The following is a 7128-nucleotide window of genomic DNA, read 5'->3' as shown; positions in this document are numbered from 1 at the left end:
AATGGTAGCAAGTGACATCTTGGCAGCTGCATGTTTGACTTTTCTCAGTTTACCGGCAGTTATTTTGTGCCTTGCTTTTTCCATTGCTTCTTGCAACCCTGTTGACTATTTTCGATTACATTAGATGAGATAAAATTTCATTCATCACGTACTCGGGAAATCCACTTTGTTGCAGTAGAAAGAAGATGAAAACGCAGATACAGGAACACTTGATTGTTCGACGGTCACGCATCAGAATCTTGGAAATTTTAAGAGTGCTGCATCCCTCTGCAAGATATCTCACCGGATAACAACAGGCATCGGGGGGTCATATACCCTGAACTGGTTGCCAGTCAGTTTATGAGAAAAATAAGTGTATTTCAAATGAAATATGACACAAAGAACAATGGGTGTACTATGGCACCACCACGACTGTGAATAGTTGTGTATAATGTTACATTGCTTGAATGTTGCTTACTATAGGTGTAATTGTTAAAGGAGAATCTATGCATTGCAACATTACTTAAGGGAGGTCGATTCCCATCATCAATTGTGTAAGCACTACCATATATGTATATATGGGTTGTTATTTTCACATTTAATGACTGTTCATCTTGAATTGTAAATTTTTTGTTCTTACAATTAATGTATATCATTTAGGATATATTAAGACATTTCCATATTCAAATAGAGGAAAACAATACATTATATCAAAAACATCCATTAAAAACTAAACCGTCCCCCGCAAAATGTTTCATGCAAGCTGGCATGTTTATTGTTTTGTTATGATCTATTTTTTTTAAATGTATTGTTCCATTAAAACAAATATAAAAAACACATTCTTTTTTCATTGAGTTGTTATTTCATTCCAGCCGTCTGTTTACGAGGAACCATAGGTTGAAAAAATGTATTTTGACGGAGACAATGGTCCCCCTGAATATATGCATGGATAGCAATATTTCAGGCAAACAAAAGTCCAAATCGATCTAACTATCAGAAATATAATACTTTGTTGTAAAAAATATATATATAAGCAGAATTCACATTACAATCACAACAAATTATGAAAAGAGCAAGAGTGGGCAAAGCGGTCCTCAAGGGCCGCTGTTGTTACAGGGTATTGTCCCAACCAATCCAGCACAGCCAGTTTAACCAATGAAGTTTCTGAGAAAGAAGAAACACCTGACTGTAATCTATTGATTACACTTGGTGAAAACCAGCACCCACCCCGTGCAATAGTTGGCCCACCCATTCTCTAGAGCAGTGGTTCTTAACTTGGGTTCGATCGAACCCCAGGGGTTCGGTGAGTCGGTCTCAGGGGTTCGGTGGAGCTGCTGCCGCGGAGGTCAAGACACACCGACTCATCATGTCTATTCATGATAACATGCCCCGCTTGACCATCACTGGCTATAAAGGTTCACGTGACATTGCTTGGCCAAGTGTGTGTTGTGGTGTTGTTGTTGTGTGTGAAATATGAACTGTATTCTTATATTTAATCATGCACCCTTCTGCACTCTTATGAATTTAGTCACTAGAATAGAATTTTTACTGACACCTACAGGTCAAGGCCTGTCATCACTTTGTATATAACACACCCCTTTCGTGTTCCCGCCTAAAGTTTGTCTCCGCCTAACTTCTATTAAATACCACCCTCGACCGAGTGAACGGCGTATCTGGTTGGGAGGCCTCGAGGTGGTCGCTTGGCTCTGTCCGAGCGCTGACCCCTTCTTAGGAAGGGTGGGGGCTAGCCAAGGGGGCTAGCCAAGAACAAAGGAAGCGGACCGAGCAGCGACCATTTTGAGAGCCATCGAGATGGGGCTTCCTGTCCAGATAACCTCCGTTCGGCCGGGAGCTAAAAACTACCACGTGTTTTGTTGCTTCCTCTGTATGAAAATTATTGTCGAGGCAACCCAGCTTTGACATTGTGCTGCAAGGAATTCATATACAGTCGTACCTCTACCTATGAAATTAATTGGTTCTTATTTCGTAACTTGAAAATTTTGTAAGTAGAGGTGTACTTTATATGTAAATTCTCTAATTCGTTCCACGGTCCTCACACAACTACCAACTAAACCCTTTAAAATTGGTCAAAGTATAAAGCATATGAAAATGTGCCCTGCACCACTGAAATATCTCCCTCTGTGGCCGTTATTGACGTAATACCCGTGTTTGTCCGCCAGATGGTGGCGGAAAACCGTCCGCTTTGTAGTACATTTTCGACTCGTGCGTTGATGTGTGTTTTGCGTGTATGTGTGTGTGTGTGAATATATGTGCCATTTTGCATTTGTACCGTTTTTAATTGCTTAATAAGGGGAATTCAAAATAAAATAACGGATAAGGAAATGCATTTACTTTTTGGGGGATTTCGTAACTTGGCTCTTTTTCGTATCTCGAGTCACTCATTTGCACATTAAAAAAATCGTAACCATAAACTTTCGTACTTAGAGGCATTCGTAAGTAGAGGTGTGACTGTATCTTGAATTTGAAACAAAAATCATTTAATTTACACTAAAGTGGGGTTGCGCATATGAAACTGGTGGATTTCGGTGAATGCGTCTGTGAAACTGGTGGGGTTTGGTAGCTTCAACAAGGTTAAGAACCACTGCTCTAGAGGCTTTTAAAACCTCTTTGAAATATCAACTCTAAGCACACTTATATATTTGCACTCTACATAAAGTCATTCCGATGTCCTTTTTTTGTTGTTGATATGATTTGATTGAATGGTTGATTGGATTTGTTTATTTTAGTTGATTTTATTTTGAATACAGCACTTTGTTCGACTGCTGTTTTAAATGTGGTTTATAAATGAACTGTTAGGGTTAGTTGGGGTCTTGGTTGGTTTGTTTGCTTTTCGCCTCTTGTGTCCCTCTGAGCTTCCCTTCCTCTTGTAACTGGCTGTGTGTACTTTGTAATCAACCCTTGTCTGTCTATTTAAACTCTGTGAGTTTGTTAGTCATTGTCGGATCGTCTGCCTTGTCTTCTTTACCCTGCCTTGTTTGCTTTATGCCACGTCGCCATTCCTTGTTTCCATGCCAAGTTCCTCGTTACCCGATGTCTTTCCACATCAGGTTTCATTTTGTTATTTGATGTTAAGTCCTTGTTATTTTCGTGATACCCTTGCCACGTTTTATTAAAAGTTTTGTCAGAGCATTCCATTCCATTAGTCCTTGACTGCTTCCCTGCATTTGGGTCCAACCACGTTCCACGACCGAACTAATTGTGACAGTACGATCCGACCAATAATAGGGATGTGGGATCGCTTAATGACTGGGCTTCTCCCAGTGAGTCGGCGGGAGGCCATCGACGACTGCGCGAACGCCGACGATGGCCAGCTCGTCACCCACCCGCCGTCAACCCTCCACCTGCCCAATCGCGATTTCCCCTTGTTATTCAACCACGGTAAACTCATCCCTGCTTCCGCCTCCCTCTACAGAAAGACGTTTCACTTTTGAATGGGACTCGGACTCGGACATGGGTGAATACGAGGATGGCCCGGAGCTTGTTAATCTCCTGGGCTCCAACTCCAAGCCTGAGTGGTATGCAAGGCTGAAAAGAACCAGAGGTTCTCCAGTTTGGTTTAACATAGCCATATTGTCTCTGTACTACCTTTTTGAATGTGTTTTTTTAATTCAGTCCCTAAAACCAGTTTGCCCTAGCAAAATTAAATTTAGTACATAAGTCCATTTTTGTTCAGAACAACTGAAGAGTGTCTTGAAGCCATGCCTAAGAACACACAGATTACTCTCCATTTTTGGTCATGTGCTGCAATTTTTGTTTCGTTAGAATCCACTATAATGCCTAAAAACACAAAGCCTCCGAAGATAATTTCTCTCAGCGGCATAAAATTTGTTGGGTAGGCTTGAAAAGACACAGGGATTCTGCAGATTTGTTTTCTTTCCAAACAATTGTTAAATTTCTCAAGCTCGCAATGCATCATGGGAAAATGACACACCAATATCCACTTTTGATGATTTGTTCGCAGCATAAACAGAGCACGTGAAGTTGGAGAAGTAGAAGGATGCAAATGTTCCTGAAAAGCAGACAGGATGAGTTGTATCGCTGACAGGAAAGGCCATAAAGAACGTCACCAAAGTGTACGCTCTCCAGCCAGAGGACAGCTTCCTCACTCCCGACGTCATTTCGGCCGCCATCCATCAGCTCAAGGTTTCTCCTTCTCCCGCTCCTCCAATATGGCGCGAGTGCAGCAAATTTATCATTCTCTGATAAAGGCCGAGATCGCCGGCTTTTGCCGCGGGTCGGGGAATTTACGGCTGCAGAGTCCCCCACGACGACAACGCTGACGCCGACAGCGACAACGGCGCAATCTGTCGTGCCGCCGCCATCCGTTTCTATACCGCCAACGTAGTTCACGACTATGACAAATGACTTTTTTTCCCAATGTGTTTTCACCACAGAAAAGCAAACTGCTCCTCTGCCGACCTTTACTGTCAGCAAGATTCCCTTTAATTGGTAAACGCAGTACCATTGCTAGGGTCTCTTTGGGTGCCAAGCTAGAAATCTCTAAGGCCCCCACTCCACTCATGCACAGTGCAAAAATATTTTTGGGCAAACAAATGCAGAATAAATAGATAAAGAATGTATAAGGACACATCATAGAAATATAAAGTTGGCAGACATTGTGGTATTGATCCTTGCCAAAATAGAAACTGACTGACTAACTAGACAAAGTCACTGATTATGCTTACAAAGTGGTATGGGCGTGTCAGAAAGAAGGATGCATTGACATCTGGACTAGTGACGACACCCAATTCAATTTTACACATTTTAAATCTAGACTAAAACATTTCTTTGCTTGTTCCCAGGTTTTCAACTTCAAAGATACAGTGGTACCTCTACTAACAAATGTCTTTACATATGAAATATCCAGGTTATGAAAAAGCCTCAATTTTGTTTCTAGATACGAAAGAAATTCCAAGTTACGAAACGCGAAATCAGAAAATTTTCTATATGTATGTGTGTATGTCTCATCTCATTTTCTAAACCGCTTTGTCCACATTAGGGTCGCGAGGGGTGCTGGAGCCAATCTCAGCTGACTCCGGGCCAGAGGCGGGGGACACCCTGAATCAGTGGCCAGCCGATCGCAGGACACAAGGAGACGGACAACCATTCACTCTCACACTCATACCTAGGGGCATTTTAGAGTGTCCAATCAGCCTACCCTGCATGATTTTGGAATGTGGGAGGAAACTGGTAGCGCCTTCAACGTATCAATCCAACCCTCAAAAACTATTTTATGGCTATAAAACCTCTACTGCAGCTACAGCTGCGACACATAAAAAAATAATCAATAAATTAATGCACAAAAATGGGGTAAAATCCACTTCTTAGCAGCATTTCATGATTAAATACAAATACTGGCGCTTTTCAGACATTAAAACCAGGCCAGGGGGTGATTTCCCCGGTAAAAGACAGCAATGAACGTCAATGGCGTACGGGCAAACATTGCCCGAAAATGGGGTAAAATCCAGCCGAAAACAGCATTTATTGATTAAATACAAATACTGGAGCTTTTTAGACATCAGAACCGGGCCCGGAGTATCATTTCCTCGGTAAAAAGACAGCGATGAACGTCGATACGTCCATACGTGAAATGACAAAAAATGCACTAAAATTAGGTAAAATCCACTTCCTAGCACAATATCCATCCTCCTTTCTTTCTTCCTTCTTTCCTATCGCCATCGAAGCTAATGATGAAAGTCGAGCCTGTCCTGTCATATTTCCGGCATAGTCCGTTTTGAAAATACCATTAAATCAACACAACAATATACTATTTGCTTGTGGAGCTAAGTTAGCGCGCTGAAAGTGCCCCACACACTATTTTCCCGACTGTAACAGGCTTGCTAGCTTCGGAGTTGACCGCCCTTTCTTAATGATGTTCATTTTTTTCTGGAAAAGTCCGTCTGGAAAATAGCTTTGTGCGCAAACACAATCAATTTGTTTTTGCTTCTGCTTCTGTCGGCCATAGTGGGTGGAGTTTGCGATCTCGGCTGCCTCGGGTACTGCTTTGTCCCGCCTACTAGCCAATCATAGTTTATGAAAGCAATGACATGTCCCAGCCAGCAAAATGCTAACGCCTATGAAAAATCATTGTGGGGTTGCCAACGCGAAATCTGATTGGTTAAAAGCAACTGTCTAGTTTAATGCAGCAGAGCCCGCAAGAACTGCTTGTGAAGGCTTTGAGGCAGATCTGATCTGGCAACAAATAATGGCTGAAATGTGATTGGTTAAATGCTTCAATATGAAAACACACATCTGGAAGCAATGCAACCAGGGGGAAAAGCAATGAAAGGAAGCTAACAGACCATTTCGAATAATAAGTATTGATGGACAAAATATAATATGATTCAGATATTTTTTAGGCCAGCAGAGAAGGCCTTGAAGGCCCTGACGGCCCGCCACTGATATATATATATATATATAATATATATCTCTCAGATCGGCTGGCCACCGATTCAGGGTGTCCCCCGCCTCTGGCCCGGAGTCAGCTGGAATAGGCTCCAGCACCTCCCGCGACCCTAATGAGGATAAAGCAGTTTAGAAAATGAGATGAGATGAGATATATATATCCAACCTGGATTTTAAACTGGGACCCAAGCACTGTGAGGCAGACACACGAACCACTCAGCCGCCGGGCCGCCCTCCCCCCAAAAAATGTTTCTTTAGACATTTTTCTTTGAATAGCGTAAGTGTGAAAAAAAAACATTATTTTGTGAAATTGTGTGTTACATGTGTATGCAAAAGAAAGATGAGCTTCCTTTTTGGAGTGTTGTCCGGACTGTTTGCGCTCCTCCTCATGAGCTTGCATTCATCTCTCGTTCAAAAGTCGTCTGCAACGAGGGCGTGTAATGATGGAGGAATTAGGAGGAAGAAGGCAAGCAGCCGGAGGTCAATGACAGAAACGGCTTTGCCTGAGGATGTCGGCTAACGAGCGCAAAATGACTTTCCTTGCCCCGAAAGTGATGAATTTAATTGGACCAAATGAATGCGTCATTAGCTAACTAAGTGCTTTTGATTGGATCATAAAAACAGATGCTCGCTTGCCACTTTCCACAAGCTAATTTAGAATTTCCTAGTCATGTCTTTGATATTTCAACATTTAATCGAATATAAAATTATCAGAATGAACTA

This window comes from Stigmatopora argus, chromosome 15, assembly GCF_051989625.1.
Source record: "Stigmatopora argus isolate UIUO_Sarg chromosome 15, RoL_Sarg_1.0, whole genome shotgun sequence".
NCBI classification, from domain to species: domain Eukaryota; kingdom Metazoa; phylum Chordata; class Actinopteri; order Syngnathiformes; family Syngnathidae; genus Stigmatopora; species Stigmatopora argus.
The sequence above is the reverse complement of the archived record's forward strand: the minus strand, read 5'-3'. Positions refer to the sequence as shown.